This window comes from Dendrobates tinctorius, unplaced genomic scaffold, assembly GCF_039654945.1.
Source record: "Dendrobates tinctorius isolate UK_male_01 unplaced genomic scaffold, ASM3965494v1 ptg000022l, whole genome shotgun sequence".
In the NCBI taxonomy this organism is placed as follows: domain Eukaryota; kingdom Metazoa; phylum Chordata; class Amphibia; order Anura; family Dendrobatidae; genus Dendrobates; species Dendrobates tinctorius.
In genome coordinates, this window is record NW_027361690.1 from 29,745,970 (window position 1) to 29,760,288 (window position 14,319).

The following is a 14,319-nucleotide window of genomic DNA, read 5'->3' on the forward strand; positions in this document are numbered from 1 at the left end:
TAAGTTGGTGAAACTGGCATAGGACAGGGGTGTGATGAGACATGGTGATCACTCATCAAATTCATTATGAGCTGGAGTGTTCCTTACTCCAGAAATATTGACCCAGTCCATAGCCAGACTGTAAACACCACTTCCCTCCTGTGTGCCTTCTAATGAATAAGGCTCCTCAGACTCCACCCCACTCCCTAATCAAGACTGACATAAGAAATTCTGGTTTTCATGAATCGGGGCCTATAGTTTTCTATCAAGAGGCAAAAAAGGGATTTGTACATTTTTTTTGCACCTGTCTATGCAATTTTATGCCTATAACATGTCATACTATATATTATATACAGACCAGGGGCGGACCTACCACCCGTGCATTGCACGGGGGCCCCGGGGGAGAGGGGGCCCCTCCAGGCTCCAGCACCGCATGGCTAATTATTCAAATTAGCCATGTGGATCGCCAGGCGCAAGGAGGAGAGGAGCCAGCTCTGAGGTGAGATGATATCAGGGTCAGTCACGCTGTGCTGTGCTGCTGCTGTGAGGGAGGAGAGGAGGAGACAGACTGTCTCACTCACTGTGCCTGTAGCGCCGGCCGGATGGTGGCTGCAGCCGCAGGTCAGTCAGTCACTTGTGTGTGTGTATGTATGTGTGTGTGTATGTATGTGTGTATGTCTGTGTGTGTGTGTATGTGTGTATGTCTGTGTGTGTATGTCTGTGTGTATGTGTATGTTTGTGTATGTGTGTATGATTGTGTGTGTATGTATGTGTGTACGTATGTGCGTCTGTATGTATGTGTCTGTGTGTATGTCTGTGTGTATGTCTGTATCTATGTGCATGTCTGTGTGTGTATGTCTGTGTGTATGTATGTGTGTGTGTCTGTGTGTATGTCTGTGTGTATGTATGTGTGTGTGTCTGTGTGTATGTATGTGTGTATGTCTGTGTGTGTGTATGTGTGTATGTCTGTGTGTGTATGTCTGTGTGTATGTGTATGTTTGTGTATGTGTGTATGATTGTGTGTGTATGTATGTGTGTACGTATGTGCGTCTGTATGTATGTGTCTGTGTGTATGTCTGTATCTATGTGTATGTCTGTGTGTGTATGTCTGTGTGTATGTATGTGTGTGTGTCTGTGTGTATGTATGTCTGTGTTTGTTTGTGTATGTGTGTGTATGTATGTGTATGTCTGTGTGTATGTATGTATATGTGTATGTCTGTGTGTGTATGTATGTGTGTATGTATGTATATGTGTGTATGTGTGTGTGTGTCTGTGTGTATGTATGTGTGTATGTATGTGTGTGTGTCTGTGTGTATGTGTGTGTATTTGTGTGTGTGTATGTATGTGTGTATGTATGTCTGTGTGTGTGTGCCTGTGTGTATGTCTGTGTGTATGTCTGTGTGTATGTGTGTGTATGCATGTGTTGATGTCTGTGTCTGTGTGTATGTGTGTATGTGTGTGTATGTCTGTGTGTATGTATGTGTGTGTGTGTATGTGTGTATGTATGTGAGTGTGTCTGTCTGTATGTATGTATGTGTGTCTGTGTGTATGTATGTGTGTGTGGCTGTGTGTGTATGTATGTGTGTATGTATGTCTGTGTGTGTGTCTGTGTGTATGTATGTGTGTATGTCTGTGTGTGTGTATGTATGTGTTGATGTCTGTGTCTGTGTGTATGTGTGTGTGCATGTATGTACGTATGTGTGTGTGTATGTATGTCTGTGTGTGTGTATGTATATGTGTATGTCTGTCTGTGTGTATGTGTGTATGTCTGTGTGTATGTATGTGTGTGTATGTATGTATGTCTGTGTGTATGTTTGTGTGTGTGTGTCTGTGTGTGGGTGTATAGGTGGAGCCTGGCCCTGGAGAAGATGCAGACATGAGGAGAAGACTATGATGAGAGAAGGCCATGATGACCGGGGTGATGGGAGAAGGCCATGAGGGGTAATGGGAGAAGGCCATGAGGGGTGATGGAAAGAAGGCATTGATGGGATCATGGGAGTGATGGAGAGAAGGGAGTGATGGGGAGAAGGCAATGATGGGAGTGATGGAGAGAAGGGAGTGATGGGGAGAAGCCAATGATGGGGTGATGGAGCAGGCAATGATGGGGAGAAGGCAATGATGGGAGTGATGGGGTGATGGAGCAGGCAATGATGGGGGTGATGGAGCAGGCAATGATGGAAGTGATGGGGAGAAGGCAATGATAGGAGTGATGGGGTGATGGAGCAGGCAATGATGGGAGTGATGAGGAGAAGGCAGTGATGGGGTGATGGAGAAGGCAATGATGGGAGTGATGGGGAGAAGGCAATGATGGGAGTGATGGGGTGATGGAGCAGGCAATGATGGGAGTGATGGGGAGAAGGCAATGATGGGAGTGATGGTGAGAAGGCAGTGATGAGGTGATGGAGAAGGCAATGATGGGAGTGATGGGGAGAAGGCAATGATGGGGGTGATGGAGAGGGCAATGATGGGGTGGTGGGGGAAAAAGAAATGATGGGGTGGTGGGGGAGAATGCACTGGTGGTGGCGGAAAGGGCAATAATGGGGGTGGTGGAGGAGGAGGAAATGATGGAGGTGGTGGAATGGGCAATTATGGGAGTGGTGGGGGAGAAAGCAAAGATAGTGGTGGGGGAGAAGAAAATGATGGAGGTGGTGAAGAGGGCAATGATGGGGTGGGGGAGAGGACAATAATGGAATGCGAGGGGAGGAGGACAGTGAGGGGTGTGGGGGATTGGGATGTTAGGAAGGGGGACTTATAATGGCCTTAGGAACAGGGGGAGGTGGAGGAAGATGTTATCGCTTATTATGTCTAACACAGTCCCTTAGTATATAGTGTACTCACTAATTCTGTATAACACCACCCTTAGTTACATAGTTTCCTCTTTTATTATGTATAACACGTCCCTTATTACGTACCATCCTCTCTAGTTATATATGGTGCTGTCCCTTATTATATAGCTTCCTCTGCTGTTATGTATAGTGCCCTCTTTTATTACATAGTCCCCTCTCTTGTTAGATATAAAATGACTGATGATGGAGCAGCCGGTCACCAAACTACCAGTCCATCAGCTCCTCCATTAGAAAGGAAGCTTTCCCATGCTCCATCAGCCATCATTGCATTATACAGCTAACAAGACAGGACGATATGTAATAAAAAACAGGGCTCTATATAATTCAATATGTAAGGGACGGTACTGTACATAAAAGAGGGCACTGTGTAAGGGACAGCAATATACATAATAAAGGAGACTATGTAATATATATACATGTATGTGTGTGTGGCTATATAATATCAATATATATATATATATATATATATATACACGTAGCTTTGACGCCATAAAAGGAGGGGGGCCCAGACACATTTCTTGCACAGGGGCCCCAAGATGTCAGTGTCCACCCCTGATACAGACCCTTCTGTAGGAGGTATACATTAGGCATTTCTCTTTATGTACAGATCTCTGCAAATGTTTTTGGCATGTGTAAAAAAAAAAATACTGCAAAGTAAGAATGCTATAAAAAATAGAAGTCTTAATTGTTTATTTTTATCAGTTAACAAATTAATAAGTGAATGAGCAAAAGAGAAATCCCATCCATATTTGGTGTGACCAGTTGACCACCCTTTGCCATCAGAGCATCATCACTTCTTCAAAGTACACTTGAAGACAGGTGTTGAAGGAACTCTGCAGGGAGATTGTTCCAAATATCATGAAGTACTAGCTACAGATCTTCTGTGGATGTAATCAATATCTTCTGAACTAGAAACAATACTGTATATATAAATTGCTTCCATCATAGTCAAACACATCAAGTAAATGGCCAAAATCAATAATCCACATGGACAGTCCTTAACGGTTAATTCATACAAAGAACATGGAGCTAATGTCTACAGATGAGCAAACCTTTCAAGGTTCAGTTCGGCGAACATAACTCCAGGTTGCAAACAGCAGAAGTGAGTTCACAGTGAACATGCTTTCACAGCAGCACATCCAGGCCGGGATAGTGGTGGAGAAATTGCTGCACCACCAGGTTGAGGATGTGAGCCATTCAAGGCGTGTGTGTGAGCTTGCCCTGGCGTAGGGCCGCCACCAGGAATGTCCCGTTATTGCACACACCCTTCCCTGCCTCCAGGTTCAGTGGAGACAACCATTGCTCAAGCTCGGCTCAATGTTTAATCCAGAAATACTGGTCCAAGCCCTGTCCCAAGCCCTGCTCCATGCATCCGTGCTGTGCAATTATACTATTTGTACTCTGGGTCAGTTTGTCAGATGGAGAGTTGTGATGCGGGGGGGAAACAGCGTTAATTGGGTGCTACTTCTAAGGATTGTACTGTGTGTGATGTTAATGTAGAGAAAGAGGAATAGAGGCCACTTGATGCAGCGCTTGCCATCCACTGGCGCACATGCTCTTTCTAGCCCTAATCTACAAGGCGTACGGCTATGTGGCTGCCAAAGAAAGGGAGTCGAGTAGTTCATCCAGCAACAGGAGTTGTCAGTTGTCCTTGGTGTTTGTTCAGTAGAGCTTTAAGTAACATTACCCCCTACCCCATGAACACCAAGCCTATTCCCACTTCCACCACAACCTTGCTTCTTCCCACTCATGTTGGGTGTACCCTTCCCCTCTTTTAACCAGCTATTTCACAACCCTAGGCCCAGACCTCTCAGTCACCTATCACTAAATTAATAACCCGTATTTATTGGCTGAGATAGTGTGGATTGACCAGAAATTTAGCACAAAATATTTATATGCTGAAATGTGGTCTAGTTGCTGGACCACATATTTAGTGCAAAGGATTTAGATGCTGAAATATGGATTAGCACAATGACTTTGATTATGAAATGTTGCCAGGTGCCTGCACCAAAGTATTCCCCCAAACGATTTTGATTTTGATTATGAAATGTGGGCTGGTACCTGCAACAGGGTATTAGACCAAATGATTTTGATTATGAAATGAGACCTGGTGCATGTACCAGAGTTTTAGCCCAAACAATTTTTATTGTGAAATGTGGGCTGGTACCTGCAACAGGGTATTAGACCAAATGATTTTGATTATGAAATGAGACCTGGTGCATCTACCAGAGTTTTAGCCCAAACAATTTTTATTGTGAAATGTGGGCTGGTGCCTGCACCAGAGTATTAACATACACAATTTTGATTATGAAAAGAGGCCTGGTACCTGCACCAGAGTATTAGCCCAAAAGATTTTGATTATGAAATGTTTTCTGAACAAGTTTGCTCATCTCTACTAAGGTCCACAAAATAGGTATCTCACAAAAAGTTTATTAATTACAAAAATAGGCTGACATACAGTTGAAACCAGAAGTTTACATACACTATATAAAAAGACATATATGCATGTTTTTCTCAATATCTGACATGAAATCAGAATAAACCTTTCCGTTTTAGGTCACTTAGGATTACCATAATTATTAGTATTTGCCGAATGCCAGAATAATGAGAGAACGTTTTAAGGCATTTTTATTACTGCAAAGTCAAAAGTTTATATACATTTCATTTGTATTTGGTACCATTGCCCTTAAACTGAAAGACTTGGGTCAAACGTTTGGGATATCCTTCCACAAGTTTCTCACAATAGTTGGTCAGAATTTGGGCTCATTCCTCCTGACAAAACTGGTAACTGATCCAGGTTTGTAGGTCGCCTTGCTCGCACCTGCTTTTTCAGCTTCGCCCATACATTTTCAATGGGATTGACATCAGGACTTTGTGATGGCCACTCCAAAACATTGATTTTTGTTATCCTTAAGCCACTTTGTTACCATTTTGGCAGTATGCTTCGGGTCATTGACCATTTGGAAGACCCATTTCCGCCCAAGCTTTATCTTCCTCGCCGATGTCTTGAGATGTTGCTTCACTGTTGCCACATAATCTTCTTTTCTCATGATACCATCTATTTTAAGAAGTGTACCAGTCCCTCCTGCAGAAAACAACCCCACAACATGATACTGCCACCGCCGTGATTCATATTTGGGATGGTGTTCTTAAACTTCCAAGCTTCTCCCTTTATCCTCCAAACGTAACGATGGTCATTATGCCCAAAAAGTTCAATTTTAGTTTCATCAGACCACAGGATGTGTGTTCAAAAATTAAGGTATTTGGTCCTGTGTTCATTTGTAAACATTAATCTGGCTTTTTTATGTTTCTTTTGGAGTAATGGCTTCTTCCTGGCAGAGTGGCCTTTTAGCCCATGTTGATACAGTACTAATTTCACTGTGGATATTCACACAATCTTTCCAGCTTCCGCCGTCATCTTCACAAGGTCTTTTGCTTTTGTCCTTGGGTTGGTATGCACATGTCGGACCAAAGCACGTTCACCTCTAGGTCACAGAACCCGTCTCCTTCCTGAGCAATGTGATAGCTAGACAGTCCCATCGTGTTTGTACTTGTGTATAATTGTTTATACAGATGAATAAGGCACCTTCAGGTATCTTGATATTGTACCCAAGGAAAAGCCAGAGTTGTGCTAGTCCACAATTATCTTCCTGATATCGTGGCTGATTTTTTGAGACTTTCCCATGATGCTACACAAAGAAGTAGTGAGTTTCAGGTATGCATTACAATACATCCACAGGTATGTCTCTAATTAACTCAAATGTTGCCAAAAAAAACAGAAGCTTCCAAATACATGACATCATCATATGGGCTGTCCAGAGTTGTTTAAATGCAGAGTAATCTTAGTGTATGTAAACTTTTGACTTTGCAATAATTAATAAAAATGTCTTAAAACATTCTCTGTCATTGTTCTGGCATTTGGCAAATATTAATAATTATGGTAATCCTAATTGACCTAAAACAGGAAAGTTTATTCTGATTTCATGTCAGATATTGAGATAAGCATGCATATCATATGTGTCTTTTATATAGTGTATGTAAACTTCTGGTTTCAACTGTACATAACATCAAAATTAAAACAAGTCACATAGCGAGAAACACATTTGATTGTGGCTGCAGGTTCATGACAAATAACAGGTTAGGGCAAGCAAAAATCCTCAGAAAATCAACAAACAAGTATAATGTCACTGTCTCCTACTCAAATAGTTACTATTAATCAATACATCAGGGAGTATATAAAATACCAGTGCACGTAACTCTCTGTGTGCTTTGCCTCCTATAAATACACTACCATTCGAAAGTTTAGGGTCACCCAGACAATTGTGTGTTTTCCATGAAAACTCATACTTTTATTAATCAAATGAGTTGCCAAATGAATTTAAAATCTAGTCCAGACATTGACAAGGTTCGAAAAAAAGATTTTTATTTGAAATAATAATTTTCTCCTTCAAACTTTGCTTTCATCAAAGAATGCTCCCTTTGCAGCAATTACAGCATTGCCGACCTTTGACATTCTAGCAGTTAATTTGCTGAGGTAATCTGGAGAAATTTCACCCAATGCTTCCAGAAGCCACTCCCACAAGTTGATTTGGCTTGATGGGCACTTTTTGTATATCATACGGTCAAGCTGCTCCCATAACTGCTCAATGGGGTTGAGATCTGGTGACTGTGCTGGCCACTCCATTACAGATAGAATACCAGCTGCCTGCTTCTTCCCTAAATAGTTCTTGCATAATTTGGAGGTGTGCTCCTGGGTCATTGTCCTGTTGTAGGATGAAATTGGCTCCAATCAAGCGCTGTCCACAGAGTATGGCATGGTGTTTCAAAATGGAGAGAGAGCCTTCATTATTCAAAATCCCTTTTACTTTGTACAAATCTCCCACTTTACCAGCACCAAAGCAACCCCAGACCATCACATTACCCCCACCATGCTTGACAGATGACGTCAGGCACTATTCCAGCATATTTTCAGTTGTTCTGCATCTCACAAATGTTCTTCTGTGTGATCCAAGCACCTCAGACTTGGATTTTTCTGTCCATAACACTTTTTTCCAGTCTTCCTCTGTCCAATGTATGTGTTCTTTTGCCCATATTAATCTTTTCCTTTTATTAGCTAGTCTCAGATATGGCTTTTTCTTTGCCACTCTGCCCTGAAGGCCAGCATTCCGGAGTTGCCTCTTCATTGTAGACATTGACACTGGTGTTTTGCGTGTTCTATATAATGAACCTGCCAGTTGAGGACCTGTGAGGCGTCAATTTCTCAAACTACAGACTCTAATGTACTTGTCTTGTTGCTCAAATGTGTAGCTGGGCCTCCCACTTCTCTTTCTACTCTGGTTAGAGCCTGTTTGTGCTCTCTTCTGAAGGGAGTAGTACACACCGTTGTAAGAAATCTCCAGTTTCTTGGCAATTTCTCACATGGAATAGCCTTCATTTCTAAGAACAAGAATAGACGGTCGAGTTTCAAATGAAAGTTCTTTTTTTCTGGCCATTTTGAGAGTTTAATGGAACCAACAACTGTAATGCTCCAGATTCTCAACTAACTCAAAGGAAGGTCAGGCTTATAGCTTCTCTAATCAGCCAAACTGTTTTCAGCTGTGCTAACATACTTGCTGTAGTGAAATATGTATATGTATGCATGTATGATCATCAGTAATTAACATTTGTCTTAGATTCCAGCTCTCCACACAGGTCATGATCTCATGTTATCCTGAGAAGGCAGTCTCCTGTCTCCAATCTCACCAAGGGGCTTTACTGAGAACTACAGTGGTAACATTTCACACCTCTAAGGCCTCTTTCACACTTCAATTATTTGCATCAGTTAAAATCCGCCAAAAAGGCAGACAAGCGGATCCGTTCTCAACTGATGTGAACGGATGGCACAGGATCCGTTTTTAGACGGATCCTGAAAATGAGGAAATTTAAAGGAACTGCTGGCCGGGGAGGAGAGAGAGAGAGAGAGAGAGAGAGAGAACTTTTTTGTCCGGCACCCAGATTGTGGGGTTAATTCAGTGTCTGGAGGATCCGCCGGCCAAAAAAACGTTGCAAGCTCCGTTTGGAAATCTTTGAGGATGTTGACGGACACTAACATTGTGGCGGATCCTCAAAAAAACGGATGCAACGGACAGCAATCAGTCAGGATCCGCCACTAATGAAAGTCAATGGGGAAAAAAACGGATCCGCAAAGAAAAATGGCGGACCCGTTTTTTTTTCAAAATTGGCGGATCTTGACTGATTGTCAAAAACGGAAGTGTGAAAGAGGCCTTAGTGTCTTTGAAGAAGATATGCTAATTGGAGAATGACACTATCTATGAGAAAGGTTGCACAAAGTTTCAGAGAAAAAAATGTATTCATTGGTAAAATAGCCATGGTCCAGTCACAAACTAGAAAGTAGAATATTAACATGAGAGGCTGGTCTAGAAATTGGATTCCCAAGTCACATCTATAAATTAGGCCGACACACGAAGAAAAGTGTTCACAGTGAGCGACAGCCTAGCTGTTGTGCTCCATTTCATATTTCCCCCTCCCTCGGGGACAGAGGATTAGAATGCAAAGTTCATTATTTCTATAAGTTTTCTCCCTTTTATGTTATCGCTGTTTTCCATATATGTATGTCACTTTTTATTTCCATTTTTATATCCTTTTTATTGTAAGCACTGTACCTTTTCTATTAAAGCTTAAAACTTTAATAATTCTGAACCTTGTTGCTCGAAAGAATCCATAGCCTAAGGGTGTGTGCACACGCTGCGGATTCCGCAGCAGATTTGGCCGCCGCGGGTCCGCAGCAGTTTTTGCTGCGGTGTACAGTACCATTATTCCCTATGGGAATACAAAACCGCAGTGCAGACGGTGCGGATTTTTCCGCAGTTTTGAAACCGCAGAAAGAATTGACATGTCAATTCTTTCTGCGGAATCCTATCTCCACCATTGTGGAGATGGTGAAACCACAGGATAATCTGCAGATAAACCGCAGGTCTTTTGACCTGCGGATTTTACAAAATCCGCACAGCCAAATCCGCACCCCATTCCGCAGCGTGTGCATGTAGCCTTAGAGTGTGTGCTCCTGGTGATTGGCACATAGTAATAGTAGTAATTCCGGGACTCATCGCCCCTTTGTGTTCAGTGAGTGGTGGCAGCGTGTATGAAGCGGGGTGTGTGGTCTGTGTCGGGGTGTGATTTATGCTCCCACTGCAGCATAGAACAGAGGTTGAATGCTGGACTGAGCGAGAGGAGATAGATTAACCCTTGCAGGCGCAACCCCAAATCACATGCTGAGAAGCGGGTACGTGACAATTGGTGGCAGCAGTGGGATATTCGAATATATCCTCCCTGGTAATTCGTGACACTTGCACAAGGGTTTTCAAGGATATTCTAACCATCCATTAGCCTTCTTACACAGGTAGCAAACACAAAGTACCATAAGAACACTGGATTGATAGTTGTTGGAAATGGGCCTCTATACACCTATGAAGATATTGCATTAGAAACCAGACGATTGCAGCTAGAATAGTCATTTACCACATTAACAGTGTATAGAGTGTATTTCTGAATCATTTAATGTTAGCTTCATTGGAAAAAACTGTGCTCTTCTTTAAAAAATAAGGACATTTCTTAGTGACCCTAAAGTTTTGAACGGTAGTGTATATGTCCCCAAAGCTGTTTGGCGTTTGGTTTTTAAACTTGGCCCATGCACCGTGCATCACACTCTGGCGTAAGTCACTTTCGACAAGCGTATTGACAGCGCGGGTCAAGAAAAAGTCCCCCATGATGTCAGAGACCCGCGCTCGTCACTCTCGAGCCTCTGTAATGTTGTGGGCACTGCACATCTGTGGATGTAGCATGTAGGCTTGCACAAATCCATCTGTCTCTTCATCTAATCCCAGACAGATTCATGATGTTGAGATCAGGGCTCTGTGGGAGCCATATCATCACTTCCAGGACTCCTTGTTTTATCTTTACACTGAAGATGGTTCTTAATGACAATACAGGCACATACTTATCCTTACGTAATAACATCAGAGAGGTGGTTATGGCTGGTCAAAACAATGAAAGCAATTGTTACCACCCACCTTTCGTGTCTCCCCTTTTTTTCCTCATAGATTGTAAGCTTGCGAGCAGGGCCCTCACTCCTCTAGGTATCTGTTGATCTATGTGATTACTGTTATACTGTAATGTCTATTGTCTGTACAAGTCCCCTCTAAAATGTAAAGTACTGCGGAATATGTTGGTACTATATAAATAAAATTATTATTATTATAGGTGTATGATTGGTTCCAAATTTATTCTGCAGCAGGAGAACCCCAAACATACAGTCAATGTCATTAAGAATTATTTTCAGCGTAAAGAAGAGCAAGGAGTCCTGGAAGTAATGATAACAAGGCTCTCAAACAGCCCTGATCTCAACATTATCGAGTCTGTCTGCGATTACAACACTAAACGGAATAATTTGAACAAACCTACATCAACAGAAGATCTGAGTTAGGTTCTTCAAGATTTTTGGAACATCCTCATTGCCCAGTTCCTTCAAAAACTGTATGAAAGTGTACCGAGAAAAATTCATTCTGTATTGAAGGAAAAGTGTGGTTACACTAAATATTATTTTAATTTAGATTTCTCTTTTGTTCATTCACTTTTCATTTTGTTATTTGATAAAAATAAACTATTAACAGTTTCATTTCTGAAATACTTTTCAGCTTCAATTTTACAATGTATTTTGCTACATGATCTATTAACACAGCAGCAACACAAATATGAATCCTATCATGGACCCCAGACTAAAAGCTGTTAAAAAGGTCCTGTCACCAGTTCAAAAGTTAGCAGTTTCTGCTCTTATTTGGTTTGTCGCAGTTTTAGATTTTCTGGCGTTTTCTTCTTATTTTGCCTGCTTCTTTATTTTCCATATTCGTTGTGACATACAATGGAGGATTCTTACATCTTGAGTTTTGTAAATGTTACTTTAGAAAAGAAAACTGAGATGTGGGCAAGAAAACAATAGAAACATAAGCCAGAAAGCAAACCCAAACTTTTGGCTTGGCGGCAATTAATCATATGAATTAATCCAATGTACTGAGCCCCTGAAGAGTTCCTGATGTACTTTTTGCATGTTTCTTTTTATTATATTCATCCTCCTTTTCAGCCTCTTTGGTTGGAAGAATTCCCTGCTATATATCCCTTGAGCCGAGTGATTAAATGCAGAATACCAAAAACTCTATAACAAATATTTTCATAAACGGATCTTAAAAATTAGACAGGCCTTGTTGAGGCTTTCAGTGCTGACATTATATACACAATTCTGTATTAGTGACACACAGGAGATTTTGTTAGTTTCTCTCTTACTGTGCCACATGGTAGCTTTAAAATGACACACAATATGTATTTTCTGCCAACACAGATCCCTCAGAAAGTCCCTGTGTGATGACTGACGGCTGTGTTCCATGTTCTCTCTGTTCAATCACAGAATTAAAAGATTAGGATTTCTTAGGTTTTGGCAGTGTATTGAACCCAGACATACAGGGCTCTGTGGGGATATATTACACCTCATATACAAAGAGTTAGGGGCAGTAAATGGATAGACAGGTTTCCCTTCTCAGCCTTAGAATCATAGAATCATAGAATCGTAGAGTTGGAAGGGACCTCCTGGGCCATCTGGTCCAACCCCCTGCTCAAAGCAGGATTCGCTAAATCATCCCAGTCAGATGTCTGTCCAGCCTCTGTTTGAAGACTTCCATTGAAGGAGAACTCACCACTTCTCGTGGCAGCCTGTTCCACTCATTGATCACTCTAACTGTCAAAAAGTTTTTTCTAATATCTAATCTGTGTCTCCTCCCATTCAGTTTCATCCCATTGCTTCTAGTCTTTCCTTGTGCAAATGAGAATAAAGTTGAGCCTTCTACAATGTGACAGCCCTTTAGATATTTGTAGACAGCAATTAAGTCTCCTCTCAGTCTTCTCTTTTGCAAACTAAACATTCCCAAATCCTGCAACCTTTCCTCATAAGACAGGGTTTGCAGACCGGTCACCATTCTGGTCGCTCTTTTCTGAACTTGCTCCAGTTTGTTCAGACAACAAGATTTAGTACCAGCCATTCCAGAACACTGAGAACATAAATGACAATCATTAGACACTGCAGACTCAGGTTACAGTGTCCAGTGTCCTCCTGATAGTCCTAGTTTTTTCGGTAAACAAAAAAAACCTATAGTTGATACAGTAGTCCTAATTTGAAGGGCATAGTCCAGACATGACAGTGCTAGGGTGCATTTACTATGGCCAATTATAGGGAATGATAATCGGTCAGTTCACACCGGCTGCCAATCACCCGACGAGTGAGCAAAATGGTTTTAAGTTAATGTAAAAAAGACAAGCTGCGCCAAGAACAATGACGGGAGAAAGGAGAGGATGAGGGAGGAGCTTTGCATCTAGCTCCTCCCACCTACACAGAAGTGTATCTGTAGCAGCCGCCATCTCCTATCTCAGTAATGGGAAAGTCTGTCTTCAATGAATACAGATTTTACCTCAGAATTGAGAATTTTGATAATCACTGATCAATTTTGGTAGAGAAAGAAGCAAATTTTCCTGATAAGATATATTACAAAGTTGCTCATTTTCATGTATACTGCAATCCTATAATGTAATCCAACTGTTAACCTTTAAACAACAGGAGCGATTTTCTGTAGTGTTAGTCAGGGGAGGGTCATGCTTTCATCATGACAAAGGTTAGGTTCACAGTAGGGTTCAGAGTTCAGTTTTTATGTTCCATTATAAGAACAGAAAAATGGAACTTATGTAAGTAAGGTATTTGTCACCTGACAGATGCAAATAGAGTCCAAAGGTTTCTGTCAGGTTGGCCGATATCTTAATGGAAAAAATAGTGCAGCGTGCACCCTGGTTTATCCTTTAATGGAGGGCAAGCACTCAATGAACACCAGCCTCAATCTCCACAATGGCATTCAAAGTAGTCACCTACCTCAGGACAGAACAACCATTTTGATGTATATTGGGGTTTTTCAACAGTCCCCTGATGGCAGTTGTTGGTGAAATAAGCCATGATACATTTCAACATCCCCAAATAAGAGGAGTCTGTAAGCAGCTTTGTTCTCGCTCCCAATTGAAGAAAGATGGATACTCGGTTAAGCAGATTGTGCACATGTATAGGGGCCAGAAGGGATAGCTACCTGCAGAATTAGCGTTTGGTCAATAGCTATTATTAGTATGGGAATTTTAAGGGGTTAGGGGTTATTCCTATCTTTTTTCTTCAGCAGTGCACTACTCCGCAGCATCCCAACTTACTGGTTGCAGGAAGAGGCTGGCACTCCAATTTGATTGACAATTTAAGTATTATGTATGCTGCTGGTCTCAGCTGTTTGTGCTCCGGTGTTGGTATATGAGGCTTTGCCTCTGCAGCATCACAAGCGCGGTGGGACTGAATCTGGCTGAGATTAGAAGATTACAGCACAGTGCAGTTCTCACAAGTTCACTAGGAAAGAGCTTGTAAGCA

The 14,319-nt window shown here is 41.8% G+C and overlaps 1 protein-coding gene across 1 annotated transcript in view; it reads left to right on the forward strand.

The window, feature by feature from the left end:
- Positions 1 to 14,319, forward strand: part of ADAMTSL3 (ADAMTS like 3) — a 774,261-nt gene that overhangs the window by 675,606 nt on the left and 84,336 nt on the right. The gene's annotated exons all lie outside the window — the stretch shown is intronic.